General features: G+C 40.5%; 1 protein-coding gene across 2 annotated transcripts in view; it reads right to left on the bottom strand.

The window, feature by feature from the left end:
- The window catches only part of sh2d3ca (SH2 domain containing 3Ca), a 54,006-nt gene that overhangs the window by 15,277 nt on the left and 25,227 nt on the right, over nt 1-13,502 (bottom strand). The gene's annotated exons all lie outside the window — the stretch shown is intronic.

Here is a 13,502-nt window from a genome sequence, read left to right as displayed (position 1 = left end):
TAGACGGTTTCATCTCATGACATCACCGCACTCTCCCAGAGTGAAAATTGACACCGCTATCACTCAGCATCAGTGGGAGGAAAAAAAAAGAACCACCCAAAAGGAAAATGAAAGAGATGATAATGGGGAGAAATGCTAAATATATGCACATATTTATACATATATTATGCATGCACGCTATTTTTGTTGTTTGTGTGTTTGGTTCTATTCTGCTTGTTAATACAAAACTGGATATTTCCTGCGTTTATTATTTTGCTTTCCCAGATCCTTTTCCAGTTAGTGTCCAGTGTCCAAAACATAAACATTACTTTACTGAGCAAATGAAAGAAACCACTTTCTAACTGAAACAGCATCATTTCTGCAAGTGGAAGTGTTGGTATGGCGATGTCAGGTCGAAAATATAAAGCCACAGGTTTTTACAATGCAAAACACAGTGGGGTAGAGCGTTAACTCAGGCACCAACCAGTGTGTTGCTGTTTGTGCTTGAAATCGCTTCTTTGCTAATTTTTGCTGAAGAAGCACGATGCCAAGTACCAGCAATTTGAAGTGATACATCTACAAACAAACAACACCAGAAGCGAAGGCATCAGTGAGAAATGAAATGGAAAATGTTTGCTGACAACTATAAAAAAACCTGCAGGGAAACAAACAAGTCTCTGGAATTTAGCGGTGTGGATTTAAGGCGGGAAAAACACAATCCCAAAAAAACCAGAAGGACCACATTCCAACAAGCACAACCACCGACAAAGGGATGAATGCACTCTAAACAGACTGCAGCACTTGGATCTGAGCTCATGTCAGAATACACCTCCTTTCTTTTGCAGCAAGTGGGCTGGCCTCTCACCCCACCGTCATGGTAACACTCTGAGCTGTGGTGGCACTGGCGGTTTTAGCAGGAGGGGTGGGATCCCACCTCATCTGCACACACCAACTCTGAGGTCAGGGGTCCAATTCCAGAAGAACCTTTTTATTCCTTGATCCGCTCTCTTTTCCTCCTCCTCGCTGCTCCCATGCAGCCACATCTCCTCTCACTCGGGGCAATAGAGACCCAGTTCATCATATAAGTAGCCGTCAATCCTCCTATCTCCGATTACACACCCCCACCCACTCTGCCATATACACATTGTAGGGGTTTATGTGTGCATACGTGGCCAATATCACCCCACTCCAGCCGGCTGTAATCCCTCTGTGCCCTCCAGCCTGATCTCCACTGTTATATTCACGCTGGTTCTCATGGGTGTAGTAGTCTTTAAGTCGCATGTAAAATGATATGAGCATTAGAGGAGAAGGGCAGGTAACATAAGCCTTCTTTATTTTTTCTGAGCAAGGTACGAGCAGCGTTGAATCAAAGCTAATTCAACTGCTTTTGCAATGATGCAATAAAGACGGCTCAAAAGTGGATCTGATAATCTCATTCGCCAGTTAGAAAGTGAAAAAGAAGCATGGTCTGTGTGATGTGTAGTTGTTTGCTCAAATGTTTTAACCACATTATCTACAACGCACGTTAAACTGCTCTAATCACTCTCTGACAATGCAGTCAGAGAGGATTGTGTGTTAATTAGAGGAATACTCTATCGTCTGGTGAGTAATTAAATATCTGCTCAAGTCAAAAAATAAAAAAACAAAAATGCAATGATCAAAAAAACATTACCTTTTTTGAACTGACCTTGATTCAACCAGAGCCCAGACCTCTGTAACATTCAACAGGAATGAAATTTATTAACATTATTTGGCAGTGTGCCTGGGATTTTGTCAGACTAACAGCTTTTATAATTCACCTTTCACTTATAAGCAAGCTCACATGCCATTCTAATGAATGAGTCAGAAAAAAAAGAGGTTTGCTTGTAGTTTCCCCATTTCAGTTTAACATAATACGTTTTCTTATTATGTTAAATAATAAGTGCTGTAGCTTGCCTGGCTGAGCAAGCAACCCCCATACTATAGGAGAGACCTGGGTTCAAGTCTGCCAAAAACCATTTCTATCATGTTATTTGCCCCAAATCTATACCTGCTGTCCTGTCAACTCTGTGAACCATCGTGTTGAATAAAGACTAAAATCCTAGAATACAGCCTTTTCTTGAACAGTGGCCTGAAACTTGACCTGAAGTTGTCTATATGAGGTCCTTTAGCTAGACATGGATGATGTTTTACTTCAGGAGAAATGTTGAAAGTTAATCTAAGGAGCTTGGAAAGAAAAGTGTCTGGACTTCTTTAATTGCTTGAAGGCGTTTCACCTCTCATCCGAGAAGCTTCTTCAGTTCTAAGGGTCAAATGGTGAAGAGTCCCAGATTTAAGTCCTAGGGGAGTGTCCCCCCAAGAGGGTCATGAACCCCCTGTTGATCCTCTACCCAATCACATGAGCCAAGGTGTGAAAACGGGTGTAGGACACAATCAGCCAAGATTTCGGGTGAACTCATTGTGAAACCTAGCCCCACCATATCATGTGATTTCATGAGGTCAAATGGCGGGGATGTGAGTGCGCGTTAAGGCGTGTGGGAAAGGATCTCAAAACTGGATTATAGATGGCAGACAGTTGATGTAGTAAACCACCCCCTCTGTTCAAAGATGGTTGGTTCATAGTGGACATAAATGGCTTCTTTCACTCCTCTTTCAAACAATCTGTCTTCTCTGAACAAAATGTGAACATTGGCATCCTCGAAAGAGTGACCTTTATCCTTTAGATGCAGATGGACTGCTGAGTCTTGTCCCGTGGAGGTGGCTTCTATGTTGTGCCATTTGTTTATGAAGTGGCTATCTGATCTCTCCAATGTAGAGGTCTGAGCAATCCTCCCTACACTGTACAGCATACACTACGTTGCAAAGTTTGTGTCTTCTTGATTACAGCAGTTGTCAACATGATTATGTCAGTCAATCTTGAGGTAAAGGTGACGGGGTACTGAAAGATGTCCAGTTAGAATTTAGACAAATAATGGGTGCACAAGGGAAACCACCGGTGATGGAGGCTCTGGTCTCCACCACAGGAGGTTTGGAGGGGGTGATGGGACAATGGGCCCTTGGTGGACCTGCACAGAAGCCAAGGAGGATCTTCCCCCCCTGATTTCTACTCAACGTGATGTTTCACTGGACAAAAAACAGATGAAAGAGGATAAATCTCCACATCATAGTAGTCTGTTGATACTTCCATCATCCCCTGCTGAAGCTCAATAATCAGCACATAGGGTATTTATTAGGTGTTGTTTCTGCGTGCCTCCAAATGCTACAGAAAACGGTTTATAGTAAAATTTAAAACTCCAAATTGTTACAATGCTTCTCTCCTTTTCTGGAGTATTTCTAATTTTTATGAGTAGTGAAAAACTCTAATAACCATGCATAATAATCATTGCAGTCATGCAATAATGCATGCAATGACTGATGCTTTTTGAGTAGAAGGAGCAGAAGAATTGCTTCACATGATCTAAGGTTAAAAAAACCCTCAGCAATAAAACAACAAAATGAAATAATGGAGGGAATAATGGAGCGATATTAAAACTGGAATTGTCCTAAATCAGTTTGGCCCATCCCAGCTTGGCCTGAGAATCAAACTTGGCAGTTTGTGACCCCCACCCCCGTTCCTACCCCACATACACACATACCACCCCCCCAAAAAAAGAATAAAAACCCAACTGAGATAAAAATAGCAGTTTTGATATTTCATGTGATTGCGCAATATCAGAGAATCAACTAGTCTCTCAGACATAGAGAGTGATGCCTAGTACGCAGACAGAGGAAGGGAGAGAGAGTATGGGAGTGATAACAGTGACCTTCTATTGTCATTAGGAATGAATGTCTCTTATATGTGTGCACTCAAACACACACAAAGCGCTCTCCTCTGGAGGTGGCTGGATGCTGATATACTGTACAACAGAAATCTATACACACACACACACACACACACACACACACACACACATAGAGCACTGATCGGAGCTGTCAGTCAGTATGGTGTCAGCGCAGAGACCCCCTGTATTGAGTGACAGCTGGTGGACAGGATATGACATACAAATACACTCCCACTGAGACTGTAGGAAGCACAGTGCCACTCTGCACTGCACGGCTCCACTTTCACAAAACTACGCTTGCCTTATGCTGCAATAGCTCTCATTTTTTTTACTTTCTCGGGACGTCTCGGGTTATTGCCTCCTTTTTTTTTTTTTATCCCAGTCTATCTATAACTCAATTTCAAGTCCCTTTTTTTCCAGGCATGAAGTAGTAGTGACAAAACAAACCTATGGGGAAGAGGTAGTTGGTGCAGTTGCTCCTCAGTTTTTTTATTTATTTTTAATCCATCTAAGAGAACTCTGAAAGTTCAGTCACTGCTAAATTTCCCAACTGGCTGGCTCACTGGCCAGGCTGCTGCTGTAGCAGTCCTCAATATTAATTTGCAATTCCTCCCATGAGTTTCCTGTTTCTTGCTTGACAACTACGCCATATTGGACTGCAGCTGCCATCAGTAGTCCTTTTTCTACTCTGGAGATTCAATTCAATTCAAGTTCATTTATATAGTGGCAAATCACAACACCAGTCACCTCACGGTGCATTAGAAGTTTGAAAGCCACTGGGTCCAACTAGAATCTTCAGTAGGTGGAGAGCCGGTTCATGTGGGGCTAACATGGGGATGACCCATCCTTCATAGCAGTACAAGAACTACCATCGCCACAAATGAATGCAAGACCAGGGAGCTGGAGATTCACTTAAGAAGCAGCTCACTGCAGTTGTTTATTGCCACAAAGAAAATAGCAAATAAAATCAGCACTAAGAGAATTTAAATTTGCAAGAAACAGTGAAAAAAAGTGAAAAAAACATATGCAATCATATGACCTGAAAAATACGCTGAAAACGGACCATACTTGGGTCATGAGAACATCTGACATGATTTATCCACAACATTAATATAATACTGTGTGGTTTGCATTACTTGCTAGGGAAAATTCCTCATCCTCAGCTTCATGTACCCATTTAAACCTTTTAAACTTTAGTTACCCTCAGAGTGATGCTCTTCTGAAGCATTTTAATATTTGGTGTCTGGCAAACCATGAGCCCATGGGCTGTAGGTACATTGTGATGATTTAAAAACTGAGCTTAAAAATGCAATGCACATAAACAGTGCTAAAGAGCCAGAGCGGCCTACAATGACTACTGTTCATTTAGGGGCTTGTTTTCTAATAAATCTTTTAAAAGATACAAAGCGTTACAACATGTTAAAAAGACAGCAGCATTAATGGACGCAGCAGGAATTTGGAACCGAAAGCAAGGTTGATATGTCATCATTTAATAATAATAAGGATAATAATAATCTACTAAAGGTTAATTCCTGTATTTAGTGTGCCATTCAATCCCATAACTGTGAAAACACAATGGTACTTGTTTTTCTTTGGTACCCTGGGCAGTGTAGTCACCAAGGCAACAATTCTTCCAGAACAAATGTAATTCTACTGGTACTGACTGCTAAATTTCTGGTATCCCTAATTACTGCAGTTGGTAAGTAAGAGACTGTGTTTCCAGACATTTCAGTAAATGTACTCCCTGGGCAGTAACAAAAAAAAACAAAAAAAACCAAAAAACAATGCACCAGAAATGACTGTTATAATTGCCCTTTGTCTGGTTGTGCCATGTGAGCTGCAGCTTCTGCTACATCTCAGCACATTAGGTTAAAGCAGGTTGAACTGAGAAGTGGCTCCACAGAATCATTTTACCTTAAACGCTCCATTCTCCGCTTAAGGTTATCCGGGCAAATTTGACACCAAGTCTGAACCCTGGTGATGCTTCATCACCTGACCTCCCACTGCATCCTTATAAAATCAGTTAGAACTGGTGAGTAACATGACACTAAAATCAGAAAGAATGAAGACAGACCAGTTTAAAAGAGAACATTTTTCCTTTAATATACTACTGTATCTGCCTTCTCTATAGACTAAACAGTCTCAGTGTCCCTGTATGACTCTGCCATTCATATTTTAATCTCCCTTCTTCTGTGATGCACTTACTTTCTGTTTCCTGTTTCTCTCTCTTCCTCTCTCTCTCGCTGTCTCTACACCTGGTCAACAGCATCTATCAGCACTTACAGACCATTACAGATTGTAAAATGTGTGTGTGTGTATGTGTGTGCCGCAGCCAAAGATATATATGACAATCAGCTGCCTAAAGGGCTGAATGTCCTCCATGTGACACCATGTGAGAGGGTGGTTTTGTTTATTACAATTATACTTACAACCACAATACTAGCACTCTGGTGAAGTGAATTTGGGTAAATTTATCTTGTTTTAGTCTGTTTTGTTTTTTTTAAATCTGTTGAATTTGTTGCACATGACAGCACTGTCTCTGGCACTGACAAATGTGCACAAAAAGTAATCAAACATCACACAAATTCCAAAGAGAAAGAAAGAAAATTATCTAAAAAATATTTTATCCCCACAAACTTTAGCAGAGGAACCCTGTTATACACATACAAATGAAATGCTGACACACACACACACACACACACACACACACACACACACACACACACACACACGAGCAGAGAAGATTTTAATGATGTTTGACTGTTAAGCACAAGCACACTTGGCTCACTCGCCTCCTAACCCACGGTTTCTCTGCTAAACAGGCCTATAGGCTATGCTCTCTCTCGCTCTCTCTTCCTCACACACACACCCACAGACACACACATACAACTCTGAGGGAAGTAAACTCTCATTTCCCAAAAGAATTTGTAAAGACACCCCCCACCCACACATATCCCCATTTTCCCACCAATGAAAATACAAAAATAAACCCAATCCGAAACAGAGAAGTAACATGCACACAAACAAGATCATACCGCAAAAAGGACACATGCAGATATACACAAATACCCACAGACACAAGTGCACACCCAGGTCGAGTTGGCGATGACGCCATTCCATTTTGCTACAGATACCGCTGACATGTTTAGTCATTAAAGAAACAGTCACCCAGAGTACAATACAGACTGAAAACACAGATTTAATTAGATGTTTCTCAGGATGAAATAAGACTGCTTAGTTCAACGCAATTCAATTTAGATTACCTTAATAGCTGCTTCTGCTAACGACACAGCACTGTATACACACACACACACACACACACACACACACACACACACACACACACACACACACACACCAAGAATTGCTATAATTGGATACACCCACAAAATTAACACAATTTACAAACTTGCAAAGTCCAGCTGCAGAGTTGCTCAATGTGTAGGCAATGGTTGAGTCTCATTTTCTAAGCTCTTCAATCCATCAGCTTCTTACTATGAGTGTATGTAAATGGACTGTGTTCATGTAGCACTTTTCTAGCTATATTGAGCACTCATTGTCCTTTCCATATGCACACTGATACACTGTGTTTGAGATAGTTGCACAAAATGCCCAAAGACACTTGAACATGCACACACAGGATTGAAAGACCAACTTTATAATTATTCTTCTTCCTCCTGAGCCAACTTAAGTGTATGTAACAATTGGAAAATAGTGATATCTCCGATGAACGTCTCAGAAACAATCGTCTATGGTAAGATTTAAATATGAATTCAGTGATTGCTTATTGGATGCCTTGTGACGAGATATTGATAATTCTAAATATTTATTATTTAACGTTACAGAAAAGTTTTCAGGGGCCTTAAAAACACGCTGTTTAAAAGTCAATGCTTTAAAACCCCTAATAACTGAGTTTCTACTATATTATTGACATAAAAGGTTTCAAAGTCATGTAATTGGGAACAGTCTATTGCACTAATCCATTATAAAAGCTCCCTTGAAAATCGCATTTTAGCAAACTCCCTTGTCTTTTAATATTTTCTAAAAATCTCAGTCTGTCTGTGTGTTTGTTTCTTTGTCCACTAACATCTCTTACAAGAACAGGAGCTGAACAACCAAACTTGGCACACAGGTACATCTTAGGCCTCTGAAGGTTCGTATCTATATTATACATAATGAGGTCATCACACATCTTAGTAACCACCTAAAAACAAGCTAAAATGACCCTTTTTCAACATATATGCATCTATAACACCTTGTTAAAGCATCGTGTTATTTTTATTTCATAACATCAAATTTATACGCACAAAACTATGCATGATACATTTTCACGCCATCATGCTGCCTAGCAACCACCTAACAACATGCTAAAAAGACCCTTTTTTGCATTTATGCAAGTACGACATATTTCATTTCACAGCAAACCACACAAACGGGGCAAACAATACTGCGAAATAAATAATAAATTTCTAGAAACACAAACATAAAAAAAACATTTCTTTCATTTTTAAAATTTTTAATACAATCGGATCAACTATTCAATACAAATGTGAGTGAGACAGACAAGTAATAGTGATATCCTGATGCACTGGTTAAAACAGAATCACTACATAGAAGAAAACACATTAAAAGGGCTTTACTAAGCCCAGCCAAACAATATTACTGCATGCATTCACACGCTACTCTCTTACAGTCGACTCAGCAATGCCACACCTATAGATGCCGTTGTCATGGTAGCGCCATACCCTGCATGCCCCAGCTGGTGTTTCCCTGAGGAAAAATGTCTGGGTGTGTGTTAGTGTGTGTGACAGAGAGAAGGTTAATGCGCCCCATGTGTGCTTTGCTCTGTCATGTGCAGTGACGTGCACCGAAGAGGAAAACATGGCTGGTTGAGAGCAGTTATAATGGTATCCCATTGTATGTACAATTGTGTGTGCGTATGCACACATGTGACCTGTTCCCAAAGTATTAGTCTCTTAACACTTGAGTCATCAGTTTTCCCTATGGGCAAGTGGTTAGTTGAGTTCATTACCCCTGACTGAAGATGATTTCCAATTCAGGTCTTATTGAAGATGGACAAAACACGGATGAAGATACAAAGCCTCAAAACCCTTTACTGCCAGCACAGTGCTGATAGTGAAAACACAACAATAGATGAAAACAAAGTCATGAAGCCATTTCAGCAGCCCACTCAGTCACACTACGTGTTGCTCTATTACCATGACTCATGCTTTAAATTTACACACATTGCAGTATGCGGTGACCTGTGTTTCTGCCAGCATGGCTGAGAGGACAAGTACAGCATTTATTAGTCATATTTCCAACTGAGTTCTTTTTACAAGACCATCACGCACAGGAACTGGTCTGGTCACACTTCTGATACAAGCACCAACCTCCGAGGCTGAAAGGAGTCAATCCTCAATGACTTCCCTGTAAAAATGCCCAATTTACTGAAATTAACATACCCCATTCCAATTTTGGATAGGTTGGAGTAATTTGGGATGAGCCTTTTAATTACATAAGTAAATCAAAGAGATGCCCAGAGTGCTGTAAATTCATTATCTCAATAAAAAACAAGCTTTTCAAGAAGAAAATAAAACAGGGAGGGTTAGAGTTACCCTAACCCTAACCCCATCACACCACATATCACAACATGCATGCAAAAAGTCCACTTTTGAAGTATAAAAATCTGGTTAGTTTTTGTTATTTACCCTAATCAACAGGCTTTTTTGTTCATGGATGCAGCTTGGTAACTAAGCACCCTAACCCCGTTAGATGAAAACTTGGTGATGCGTTCACTTGCAGTTCAATAAAACAAGAAAAAAATTGCCACAATCCTAAAAATTGAAGCTGGAAATGGGAGTTTACAAGCCAGTGTAGTTACAGTCAACGTCAAGAAAGACCACACTCAATCACATCTGTGCAAAAAAGACTTTAAAGTCATTCTCAAAATATAGCCTGCACATAATATAACTCAAGATGCTCGTTAACCCCAGCTGGCACTGCTAAACCAACCCTATCCATCTCTCCTGCTTGGCCAAAGCTCAGAGTAATCTCAGAGAATTGAGGATTTGCTGGTCAATCACTGCAATTCCACCTGCCTTTCTCTGCTGCTCATAATTCACCTTTCCCTCACTGCGGTGCAATTTATAGACAGCTCAAATGTACACATTTGTCTGACTCATCACATGGCTTTCCTTTACTTCGCTGCTTTAGCCAATTTTCCCCTCTCATCAGGTTTCGCTTCTCCATCTACGCAAACACTGCAGCCTTTTTTCTGCGCCTCTCGCTTTTATCTCGATATGTTATGCTCCGTCTTCAAACACTGGTCTTTTCCTGAACTCGTCTGTTTGTTTGTTTTTCCCCATACGCCTCCTTCTCTGACACATACCTGTTAAGTAGGGAGAGCTGGGAAGGATGGAGATAAGAAAGTAAGCCTGAAGAGGTCAGCTGGCTTATTTCTTGCTTTTCTAACCTGCATCATGCTTGATCTGTCTTAACATGAACTTTGGTATCCTTCCCACTTATTCCATTCCACCTTTTGTGTCTCTCCTCCCATTCCTTTATTCCAAAGTTGATCTTCACAGTCATTCTTTCTAGTTTTTCCTCTCACTCCGTCCGTACACCTGCCCTATTCTGCCATCATATCATTCCCGCCTCTGTGCACTTCCCCTCACAGATCCACTCAGCCGGTATGTCAGTGTGTAGTTGCTTGCAAGGAAATGTCTGCGTTGATATCAAACAACAGCCGAGGCATCACCTTGTTGCATCAGTTGAAAGGCAAAGGGAGAGAGAAAAGCGATGTATTAGAAGGCAAGAAAATAAAGAGGAAAGGGAAATCTGTAGTTTAAAGCCCCGTTATCCTCAAATGATACCAAACATACCCTGCCAATTCGATGATCTCTTTAAGCTGGAAAATTTCCCTTTCATGTCCTCTGACACATCAGCACTGCTGATGCGCCGCATCGCTGCCTGCTGGTTCAACCTCTCTACCTGCCCGTTATCTACCCGCATGTTCCAGGGAATATTTACTCATTATTCCCCTTATTTGTATTTTTCTGAAATCATATTTATTTATTTAAAATACCAATATTCTTTAACCCGTAGGATAAATATGATCTTTCTGAAGTTTAACCTCCATTTCACTCCGGTTAAAAATATTATCACCTTGTCTTTAATTGAAACCCAGAGCTGTTAGTGTCTGTGACAGCCAGGACCAGCTGGGACAGCTGAAAGATGCTCTGGGCAGTTTATTCACTCTGCTGGAAATACAAATCTAATCTTTAATTTTGGCAGCACAGAGAAGAGGCTGCGGCTGGTGGGGCAGAGGGCTGGGAGACTGGTGATTGTCTGCAAACTGTGGTCGTTTCTAAAAATGACCTCATTATGAGAAATCGGCTAATTATAGTATGGTAAATCAGTCGCAATAAGACTCAACTGTGCACCGCTTCAGTCTCCACCACTTACACATGGACACGCACACACATGCAGTTTCCCCTAAGGGCTTTGCCACTCGCCGTCCTCCACACCTCCTTCTCTGGCCTCACCCATTAATGGCTAATTTGCTGGGTTTTGGGGTTAAAGGTCTTTACATTGATGGATAGAAGGTCTCAAGCCTCATCAATACTAGCCCACCTCTGTTAACACACACACACACACACACAACAATGGAAACACATATTCATCTAGCTGAAGACATGCATGTATGAATTTAAACATATACTGCAACCTGCACACAAATGCAGACACACACACACACACACACACCTATTCCTTATTTGCCATTTAATCACAAGCCACTACCATTACCATCCATTCTGGGCCAATCTATCTTTACAATGACAGGTGTGGAGGGAAAAAACCCACAAACCCACAATTCATTTCTCCAGGTCTGGTTATAAGGGACAAAAAAGGAAGGAAGCAGCAATTGATGGACACACGACAGTGAGGCAATAATGGGTGCTGGTTAAGGGTCACTGTCCCAAACATCTGAAAAACCCACCCTTTTTAGGATTAGATGGTTGATACGTGTAACACCAAAATTGAAAAAAATACATCCACATTATTGGAAATAATAGACAATGAAGACATATTAAACAACTATTACATCTACCGTTAGGGGTTAATAGAACATATTTGCTTTATTTGTGGGCCATCGGAAAGTTTTGACTCCTTTGTGTTCATTTAATTGTCACTCTATTTGTGTTTCATGTCAACAATGTCTCAGATTAAGCTGAAGCCTAAGCTGCAACCTTGTTACCAGCCATTCACACACATATGGTGACACAGCAACTAATTAATTAGTCACAAACTGACAGCACAAGGATTAATCAGCTTTGCAACTTGAAACACAGCCAAGAGACGTGGACGCACATCTGACAAACACATCTACAGCTTTTGATGTATTTTTCATTATTACTCCCAGAGTTGTCAGTCAGTTGACTTATATCTCTTTATGTTGGTCACAGTGTTTCTGATTGAAAATCACCTACAGTATACAAGTATTAAAGGATTAAGCTCAAGTTTGAGCTTTAAACAAAACTGCAATAGGATTAAATCAGGATAGACTTCAAAAGGAGGACTTTTCCCCGTGTTTGCTGTAGGTGAGGGAAAAAAAGTGCTCAGAGTGATAGTATAAATCCAGTGTGACTGCATTTCCCATCATCAGGCTAATCTTTTATTGTGTGTTGTGGTATATTTTGCTCAAATATAGACTGGTATTGCAATGATTATACCACACATCAGCTTATAAGTCCAATTCTTTATTAATTCTCTTATTTATTCCTGATCTTTTTTGAGCAGGGAAAAGGGTAGGTTTGCATCAGCACCTGTGCTTTGTTATCTCTGAGTCAGAACACAATGTGCAACTAGAATAGAAAAAAGGCGTGCAGTGACTCAAGTGTACAAAAGCTCCAATGGCATGAGCTGAAGTCATTGTTTTCCTTTATGGATACTTCACTAAATCACACTGATAGGCCTGGAGAACTACAATTATGGCATGCTTCTTGAATCCTGCAGCGATTCCAAGGAAAAGCTCAACACACCACTACTTGTCTCTTGCCTGGTTAGCTTTGTATTGCCTGACACATACAGTATAGTAGCCCAGCACAAAGGCTCAAAACTGGAGATAATAGGTAATATGATTCCAAAATTCAATATTAGAATATTACACACCCACTTTAGATGGATTTTAATGTCATTTTATCACCATTCCAGTTTTGGATTCAATTCAAATTACGTTTCCTGAATATAAAGATACAAACAGTGTCATGCAAATGCTCACTTTACCGTACATTACAATGCAACAGAGTCCTGCTTATTGGAAGCTTTGTCATTGTGGCATCCTTTTCCCTACAGCATCAGTATGCATGCACATAAATTCTGCCGAGTCACAGTACACACAGAGACCTATTGACTGGCCTTGTAACTTGACACACAAGCACGCACAAAAAGAGTTGATGATGATGTAGTTGACGATCAAACTGTGGAAGAGAGACATCAAAAGATGTGCGAGAGGGTAAAGAAAAAAGAAAAGACAGGGAAGAAGGAAGATAAGTGAAAGGGTAAGAAAAAAATGTAATTTGATGAAAAGACAGAAAAATTAGACCAAGAGAAAGAAAGAAAAATGTTTGACCACACAAAGAGGCTGCAGATGCATGCTAGTCATTTTTAACTCCCTTCTAAAACATATACACACTCCTCCTTGTCACCCATGGCCAAGCA

This window comes from Oreochromis aureus, linkage group 7 (assembly GCF_013358895.1).
Source record: "Oreochromis aureus strain Israel breed Guangdong linkage group 7, ZZ_aureus, whole genome shotgun sequence".
NCBI lineage: Eukaryota > Metazoa > Chordata > Actinopteri > Cichliformes > Cichlidae > Oreochromis > Oreochromis aureus.
The sequence above is the reverse complement of the archived record's forward strand: the minus strand, read 5'-3'. Positions and strand labels throughout refer to the sequence as shown.